Source organism: Nyctereutes procyonoides, unplaced genomic scaffold (assembly GCF_905146905.1).
Source record: "Nyctereutes procyonoides isolate TBG_1078 unplaced genomic scaffold, NYPRO_anot_genome, whole genome shotgun sequence".
In the NCBI taxonomy this organism is placed as follows: Eukaryota; Metazoa; Chordata; class Mammalia; order Carnivora; family Canidae; genus Nyctereutes; species Nyctereutes procyonoides.
In genome coordinates, this window is record NW_026575159.1 from 11,507,869 (window position 1) to 11,517,449 (window position 9,581).

The window sequence follows — 9,581 nt, forward strand, 5'->3', positions numbered from 1 at the left end:
TTTTTCTTTCAGCAAGCTATGTATTAATACATATAATAATAATAATAAGAAGAAGAAGACGACGACGAAGAAGAAAAAGAATAAAAGGCAGCCTAAAAACTCCAGCTTGGAGAGTATACTAACTGTGCATGTTTCCTAGATTTCTTGTGTTGATAGTTCCCTTATCTTCCCTCTTTCACAGAAGACTTAAAAAGTCTATTTTGCCAGATAAATTTCTTTCTAAGATGCCCAATCGCTGGAATAAGATGTAACGTTTTTACAGAAATAAACTAAGGAACACCCATAGCAAATGAAAAGTACTCAAACATTTTTAAAACATCTTTGATCTGGAAAGATTCACAGGAGTGAATAGATATAGATTCAGAGGAGTCCCAGAAATAGTACAGAGAGGTCCCATTTACTCTTTAACCAGTTTGCCCCATGATGACATTTTACATATAGTGCCAAACCAGGGCAGTGACAGTGGTGCAATGTGTATGTATAATTCTGTCATTTTATCACATGTGCAGATTTATGTAACCTCCACTGTGTGAGAATAAAATGCAAAATTAGTTCATTAACACAAAACTCTCCCTTTCCTATCCTTTTCGTCACACCCATTCCTTCCTCTCTACCATTCTTAAGCCCCAACCACCACTCTGTTCTTCATATAATTTTGTCACTTTGAGAACATTATATAAATGGAATCACACAGCATATGATCTTTTGGATTCTGCTGACACTCTTTGAGATCCATCCAAGTCGTTGCATTTATTAACAGTATATATGTTCCTTTTTATCACTGAGTAGCACTGCATGAAATGGATATCCCACTATTTGCTTTGTCAATCACCTACTGAAGGATATTTGGTTGTTTCCAAGTTGGAGGTTATCTCAAATAAAGCTGCTATAAATATCTATGTATGTAGACTTTGGTGAAGTTTTCATTTCTCTGGGACAAATGTCCTGACGTATGACTGCTGGGTAGCACAGTAAGTGTATGCTTAGTTTTAAAAGAAACCTTAACATTACATCTATCAAAATCCTAGTGAGTTTTCTTTATAGCCACTGACAATTTCATAAAATTTATATGGAAAGGCAAAGGAATGAGAATAGCTAAAACTATTTCTTTTTTGAAAATCACAGAGGGATGAGCTTGTCTAACTAATTTCAAGATTTACATAGTTACAAAAGTCAACGTTGTTTGGCAGAGAGAAAAACACACAGATCAATAAAACAGGACAAGGAACCCAGAGATCTACATAAATAAGTCCAACTGATTTTTCACAAAGATGAAGCAGCTTGACAAAGAGTCTTTTAAACAAATGGTGCTTGGGTGGGGAACCTGGGTGGCTCAGTGGTTGAGCGTCTGTCTGCCTTTGGCTCAGGTGGTAATCCCGTGATCCTGGGATCGAGTCTCTCACATCAGGCTCCCTATAGCAAGCCTGCCTCTCCCTCTGCCTATGTCTCTGCCTCTGTCTCTGTTTATGAATTAAAAAAAAAAAAAAATGGTGCTTGGGTGAGTGGATAACATCCATGGGGGGGAGGGGGACCTTGATTCAAACCTCACACATTATATAAAAGTAGTTCAAAATAAATCCCAAACTTTCTTTTTTAAATTACAGACTTAAATGTAAAAGTATAAAAGTTTTAGAAAAAAACAGACAAAAAAAAAAAAAAAAACCCTTTGGTACCTAAAGCTTAGTAAGAGTTTTTAGACAGAACACTCAAAACCTGTCCCATAAAGCAAAAAAACCCCAATAAATTGGCCTTTATTAAGAAATTTTGTTCTATTAAAGAGCTCAGTGAGAATGTAAAAATACATCACAAAATAGGAAAAAAAATTGAAAATGAAATATCTGACCTGGGTCCAGAATAAAAAACTCTAAAAACTCAAGAAAAAAAAAACTAATTAGAAAATGGGCAAAAGAAATGCAGAGAAATTTCAAAGAAAAGGACATACCAAAGGCAAATAAGAATGAGAAGATGCTCACCATCACCAGTCATTAAGAGCAAATTTAGACCCATGAGAGATCACTGCACATCTATTGCAGGACCTAAAATAAAAAATAATGGCAACACCGAAGTCCAGGAGGATATACAGAAGCTTTCTCTCTTACAAACTGCTAGAGTGGGAATAAAAAATTTCTTTTTGAACTAGCTTAAAAAAAAAAAAAAAAAACCCCAAAGTTAACTCTAATTTTCATGTTTGTAAATTAAAAAGAGACTGTAAATTTTAAAATGAGAATTTTGCTTACTGTACTTTGAAATAAAAACTGTGCCCATTCTTTTCAGTGATGTACAGAATATATTAAACATATTACAGACAAGAGATTTCATGCCTGTCAAAAATCTTTGAAAGGGTACAGGGGGGTGGTGCAAAATTCAGTCAGGTTTGTCTCCTCTCCATTTTCCATCACTTAATGGCAAAAGGTCCTGAAATTCTCATTTGCTGAACCAGACATTCCAGGAGGATCATTAATATACACTAGGAAAATTGTCTCAAGAAAAAAAAAAAGGCCTCATCAAATGCACAATGCTGTGAATTTTCTCAAATGTAAAGTGAAGAAAAGAACTTAGGAATATGAAACTAGAGGAATTTAGGTCAAACACTCTAAAGTATAAGAATTAAATAATAACACCTCCAGCGTATCTTATAACCTGCTCAGCAGTATTTTATAGTTCAAAATATGCTTCCCATATTCCAAGAGTCTATGTTGCAAAGCAGTACTTTTACTTTAAGCTTAAGTGTTAGTGTGAAAATTAAAACACATCTACAGCACTATAAAGTCTACAGGATTTTGTAGAAATCCAATAGGGCAGTGTGTGGTTAGAAATGCAGTCACTGTCATACACAAGAAGTCCCAAGTTTCACGGCAGAAGACAGTTGTGTTCCAAATAAAAATCTCCTTAATATTTAGCTTAGAATACTGCCTATCCCTTGACAACTACTAAATAGGTGCTTAATGAATAAAGAAATGTGCTTCTTAAATAAAAGAAATGAGCCACTTAGGTGGCTCAGTCGGTTAAGTGTCTGCCTGCAGCTCTGGATCATAACCCCAGGGTCTTGGGATGGAGCCCCTCATTGAGACCCGTATCACCTTGGGCACCTTGCTAAGTGGGGAGCCCATTTCTCCCTCCCTCTGCTCCCTCAGTTTGTGCTGTCAAATAAAGAAAGAAAATCCTTAAAAAAAAAAAAAAAAAAAAAGAGAGATATACAAAGTGATCTCATAATTGGCACATGTAAAATATTCTGGAGATTTTAGAAATTAAAACTCCTGGTGCTTTTCAACAGGTGTCAGTAGCTCATGGCCTGGACTTAAGCTCCTAGTCAGAGTACCATGCCTAAAATATCCCAGCTATGCGGAGGCAGAGATTCCTAAATACATGCTTTCTTGGCATGGGATGGGGTAACTAAAGCAGAGTGGTGCTAAAATTATTCTGGGAAACAATTAGCAAGAGGAAATCACCCTAATAACTAAAGGAAGCCTGAAGCACAGTGGTGGATCAACTACTGGCTTATATCTAAATAAGGAGAAAGTATAATCATTGCTTTCAGACAATTTTTTTCTTAGTATTACTATACTTTAGCCAATCTTAAAAAAAAAAGGCTGATTAATCTTTGTAGATTTGGAAGATTCTAAAGCTGCTAATTCTTTGCAAAACATCTTAGCATAAACCCAGCATTTGGTCCCAGAGCATAGTTTAGCAATTTCATGATTTCTCATTTTTTTTCTAAAGCAGCAAACTTTTTCCAACATATCCTAAAAAGTAATTTTAGTCCAAAGTGAAATGGCAGAAAGATCAGTATTTTAGAACATATTTAGGAATGCAAAAAACAGCAATTTCTTTATGATCTTTCAACAAAAGCCAAAGGTAAATGTGTTTACAACATTAGTTATTACATTTCACTCATCTGTTAGAAAGCTGGGCAGGACAATGGTTGTACGTAAATTGGTACGACCTCTTTGAAGGGCAATCTGCCAACACCTTATGAAAATCTCAAACAATCATACTTTTAAACCAGAAACTGCACTTCCAATAATAATGCCATATATACCTGGAGATGTATAATATTAATAAAAACAAAAAAAATCTTAAAAACCTCACTAAGCTCTAAGAATGTTGTGTCCATCCTCTTCAGGACAGTTGTCTGAAAAGTGCTGGCCCATTTTACAGATGGGAAAACAGAGAAAAGGAGAGGACAATGTGCTAAAGGTCACTAGCATTTAATCCAAGTGGGAACTTGAATCTCAGAGCCCACACCTCTAACTGCAACACCGTGTTGCCCTGTCAGCATGAATCCTAATGACAAAATATTAGAAACAACCCAACCTGGTTGCTAATTGGTGACTTTTAACAAAATACGTATAAAAGAATCCCATGCGGCCTTAAACAAACAATGACATATATATGTCTTAAAAAAAAAAAAAAGAGGGCTCTTTCTATACTATGTACTTAATGCATTTGCATAAAATATCTCTGGTGTACAAATGAAAATGAGACACTGACCTTTGGAAGTGGGTCTGCTGGGAAAGTGAGATCTACCTTTTTGTACTGTTTGACTTTAACTTGGAACACACACATATATCACCTATTCAAAGTAAATACTATTATATTGGAAATCAAGACACAATCCTGCTTTGCTATTAACTAGCAACTTGAGCGCTTGCTTACTCTGTGTGGTTCATTCTCACAAACTATAAGCACCTAGAAGGTTGAAATTCAGCGATTTACTGACCTTGGAAAATATACCTAACTCAGGTAAGAAAGTAACTATCTCTGGGGGCTTGGGGGAATAACAAGTTATTTCCAACCCTGCACACTAGAGTTCCCCACCCTTTTGGTACTAACATTCTTTGAACAAGAGTTTTAGGGTCAGGGGTCCTAGATTCAAATTCAGCTCCTTCCTTAGCTGTTCTGTAATGGCTACAAGTTACTCATTATTTGAGTCTTGGGTTTCACATCTGTAAAATGAGGCTATTCACCAAACAGGATTACCAGAACGAAGAACAGCAAACTGACACAATCCCATTGTAGTTATAAGTAAACAGCAACTTTGAAATAAATCTCACAGCAGAGCATACACACAAGCCAGGTACGATTATGCTCTAATCATCACCTGACATCACGTTTAAACAAACAGAACCTTTATTCCTCAAATATTAGAAATCTCCCTTCTGCGCAAAACTGTAAAAGATAAAAGTCCTCAGAATATGTGTCTCAATAAGTGGAAATTCATCAGAAAAGAAACCATCAACTTTAAGAATGCTTTAAACATAGACCACACTTCAAGTGGTAAACCATTCTAGAGCGGGAGTTGCCTTTATAAGCAGCAAATACGGTAAATTAGGATACGCTCTACCAATGGAATCCTCCTAACTTTGTACGAAGAGCATTCCGTCCATTAGTTATGCACCGCTGTCACCGCAACCATTTACGAACTGCTACATAATGTCATCACTGGATATGGTGCATGTCCTCATCAGTGTCTTTTTCAAAACCATGAGTCGTCTCCAACGGTAAAAAAGAACAAACAAAACTAACGACTCTACAACTTAGGGAAGCCTCTCCAACCCATCTGCAAGATTCTGCAGACTCCCACAGCTCCCTGGCATTTACATTCATTTCATGAAAATAACCACTTTTTCTCCCCTCCCTGGAATTCAGTGATGACTCTAAGCAGCATTATGAGGGCGAGTATTGTAACTTTCGATTGCACAAGAGAGCCGATAAATACGGGCCTTTACCAAAAAACCCTCAAAAACACGGGGCGCGTTTTTTTGGACGCTGAAGACAGCCTGACAAATCGGGGCGGGGGGGGGGGGGCAGGCGAACCCTCCAGCGCCGCCTCCTTTCAAAGCCGAAGGAGGCCGCTAGGTCCGGCAGCACCGCCGACGCCGCAGCGACCGTCCGCAAAGCTCTCCTCCCCGAGAAAGAGACGTCAAGCATTTGTCAGCAACACACGCCTCCCGAAAGCGTCTCTGTACCAGCATCCAAACACCCAATATCCCTAATCGTTAGAAAAGCCGGGAGAAGGGGGGGGGGGCGGGACGGGAGGACCAATTATGCTAATTCCCTTAGAATCAGAAGCAACTTCTCTTGGTCGGTTTTCTAGTGGTCTGTCCAATAGGCAATATTCCCAACGTAAAATTTTTCCTTTAAAAAAAAGGGGGGGGAGTGGGGGTGGCGGTGGGGGAGGAGAGGCAGCAGCGGCGCCGGGAGAGGGGCCTGGCGCCCGCCGCGGCCCGAGCGCCCGCCAGCAGCGAGGCCCGCACGCCTCGGGCCCCCGCACCCGCGCGGGCGGACGCCGGCGGCCCCCCCCCCCCGAGCTGCCCCCGAGCTGCCCCGCGCCCGCCGCCCGCCGCCGCCCGCCCGCGGCTCCCCAGACAGCCATTTTTACCCGAGTAGGCGGCCCAGTCCCAGAGCGGGCTCGTTCAAACCTCCGCCTCTCCCTCCGCCGCCCAGTTTCCCGAGATGCGGCTCCCGAGGGGCTGGCGGAGTCACGGCTTTGCCGCCCCGCGAACCGACCGGGGCCATCTGCCGCCGACCCAGCGATGCTGCGGGCCCGGGCTGCGCGGGTCCCGGCCGAGGGCGGGCCCGGGGCAAGCGGCCTGGGCGGGCGGCGCCGCCGCTCCGGGGCCCGCAGGGTGGCAGCGCGGCCACCGTCCCGGGGCGCGGCCGGGGCTCTCTCCCTCGCCCGCCCCCCGCCCCCCGCCCCCGGCCCCGCTCCCAGGCGGCCGGACGGCAGGGAAGGGGTAGGGGGAGGGAGCCGGAGGGGAAGAGGGGCCGGCCGAGCAGCTTACCTTGCTCTCCGCCGGGTGCGGGGCGGGCTGGGCGGCCTGGGGAGGGGAAAAGGGTCGGGGGAGGGGGCGGGGAAAGGGGGGGAGCCCCTGTGAGGTGTAGCTTCGGAGCAGCTCCCGCCGCCGCCACCGCAGCCACCGCCTCCTTTCCGATTCACTCAAACAAACAAGATGGCTGCCGCTACGCCGCGGCTCTTCCTGCCGCCCAAATCCTCGGTTCAAATCGGCAGGATGTTTACGGTCAAAATGGGACCTATGCGCCTGCGCAGCCAGCCCAAGCCCTAGCAGGAGCGGCGCAGGCGCAGTGACCATTTCCTTTCCTGTAGGCCCCGCCCCCTGGCTGTGCAGCCCCGGAATGAGCAAGCGCAAAGGTGATCCTCTGGCCGGAGGGTCCCGGAGCCTTGCGGACCCGGCAGACGGCGCATGCGCAGGGCGTATCTGGCGCCTTACCTTTATTCTTGCGCTGGTTGCAGGGGGAGCCGCTGTTGTGCAGTCTTGTTTGCCGTGGCACGGAAATTCATTTTAATGGTTCCGTAGCGACGAAGGTCACACAAAAGCCTTAAACAAGCTCCATAAAATCTAGGGGTTCGTTGAGTCAACGTGTATTTATAGATGGTCTTCTCCGAACCACATATTGGGATAACTGGGGTCTGGGGCGTAATGATGAATGTGAAGGGCATAGCACCTGCCTCCGTGAAGCCTTCAGTGTAGCTAGGGTGGTGGAATCTTTGGAAATGCTTGTGCCACAGATAAAGCCAAATGTAGGAGGAGACCCAAACGTGGGGAGGTTGGGAGTGTGGAGCTGGGGTATAGAGGTGGAGGCCCAAGAAGAGCGAACAGCCTGTGCAAAAGTCCCAGGGCAGCAGAGATCAAGATAGGGATAGAGGAGGAAAGAGAAAGTCATGTGTCTGGTCACTAACGGAGACTCCTGCATTTTAGAAAGACCATCCGGGCATATTGGAGAGGACTAGAGTAAATGTCCAGGTGTAATTTGTGCTCGTTTGTGTGTGTGTGTGTGTGTGTGTGTGTGTGTGTGTGTGTGTTTTAAAGGAAATAAAGCCAATAGAGATTCCTTATGAGGTTGTGGTAGAGGGAGTTGCAAAGATGATTCCTCTGGTTTGGGACTTCCTTGCAAGGATTAGATAGACTGGACTGGGGAGCCATACACTGAGGCCGACTAGATGGAGGAAGGTTATATGAAGGTTAGTTTTGTTTTGTTGTGTTTGTTTGCTGTCTATCCCACCATCACGTCTGTATTCCCAGTGGCCGCCTTAACTGGTCTCTCTACTTTCACTCTTGTCTTCCTTCAGTTCATCAATTCCCTGCGATGCAGCCTAAAGAACCTTTGCAAAAGACATGTCTGATCACTCCCTTCGTCTTCTAAAAACTCTTCCATAGCTTTTAGGCTATTACCCAGAATACCTGATGTAGCCTCTGCCTCCTGTCCCACCTGCTTCTGCTGCCTGCTCCCCCTCTTTCTCACCTTGCTCCAGTCACTCCACTTTTTAAATCATCAAATGCACTATGAGCACTCTTGCCTCAAGATTTTGGTACTGGATGTCCCTGTGCTTAGAACAGCCCTGCATATCCATTGCCTCCCTTGGTCTAATTCTTAATCTTCCACATCTTAGTTCCACAGTCATTTCCTCAAGTGAGTCTTCCCTGATCCTCGGTATTATTTAGGGTAATGCTATTATTGTAAAATAGATCCCCTCCTCACCCAAAATTTCAGGGCTTTACAAAATGGCCTGCCAGTTACTGCCTGTATGGGGATAGTAATTTTCATGATTTTTGAAAGTAAATGAGATCCTATATACAAAATACTCAGCCTAATGCTTGGAACTATAATTACTCAGTAAATTGTGGCTACTATCCTTGTTCCTTCTACTTTCTGAGAAATGAAATAGCCAGCAAGGTATGGCAAATATTTGTCAGATATTCAACTTTTAAGAACATTGAAAATACCTGGATACTCTAAATGTCCCGCTTAACTATACTTGTTCTATGCCCATTTTGTAATCCTTATTTGAAAATGTCTCTCCGTCTCCCCTCTTGTTCCCTGTCTCCTTCCCCTCCCTCTCTCCCTCCAGTACTGAATTTCCAAGGTACTATCACTTCTTTTCTCTTGAACTATTTTTATTCTTATCCATTAGATCTCCACCCAAGCCCACCTTCCCTTTTGTGGATTTTTATATAGTTTCTTCACATACAGCCGTAGTCTCCTAAATCTGCTGGATTTGATTCTTCTAAACAAGGTATATGTTCTATTCTGGCTCAAAGTCTAATCCTGTCAACATATTCATTCATCTCCTTGTACTAAAATGTCAAGTTAGCTTTTCTTGTCACAGAAGTTAGCTGCAGTCAACATCTCTTTTGCCTGGAAATACTTATTTGATGAATCTGCATATGTTAATTTTAATAATAGTGAATTTTTTTTGACTGAAACCACTGCAGGACTGATTTATTTATTTATTTTTAAAGATTTTATTTATTCATGAGAGACAGAGAGAGACAGGCAGAGGGAGAAGCAGGCTCCATGCAGGGCGCCCGATGTCGGACTTGATCCCGGGACTCCAGGATCACATCCTGAGCCAAAGGCAGACGCTAAACCACTGAGCCACCCAGGGATCTCCAGAACTGATTTATATTACAGCTTTAATCTTCCTTTAGTTGAAAATGATTGGCTTTTCTTCTCTGATTACTTAGTTGATAATGTGTGTGATGTGGAACAGTCACTGAAGAACTGGATGCTGCCACCATCCTGAGTATATTTATGAAAGCAAGTGTGTTCTTTCTTAG

General features: G+C 43.2%; 1 protein-coding gene across 2 annotated transcripts in view; it reads right to left on the bottom strand.

Moving 5' to 3' along the window:
- The window catches only part of RAD21 (RAD21 cohesin complex component), a 30,147-nt gene extending 23,195 nt beyond the window's left edge, over positions 1-6,952 (bottom strand). The window contains exon 1 of one of the 2 annotated variants that reach the window (XM_055314333.1): positions 6,786-6,952. The gene's annotated coding sequence lies outside the window, so the exon portion shown is untranslated. Of the gene's footprint in view, positions 1-6,382; positions 6,465-6,785 lie in introns of those variants that run through there. The other variant, XM_055314334.1, reaches the window with a different exon arrangement.
- Positions 6,953-9,581: the final 2,629 nt, after the last annotated feature.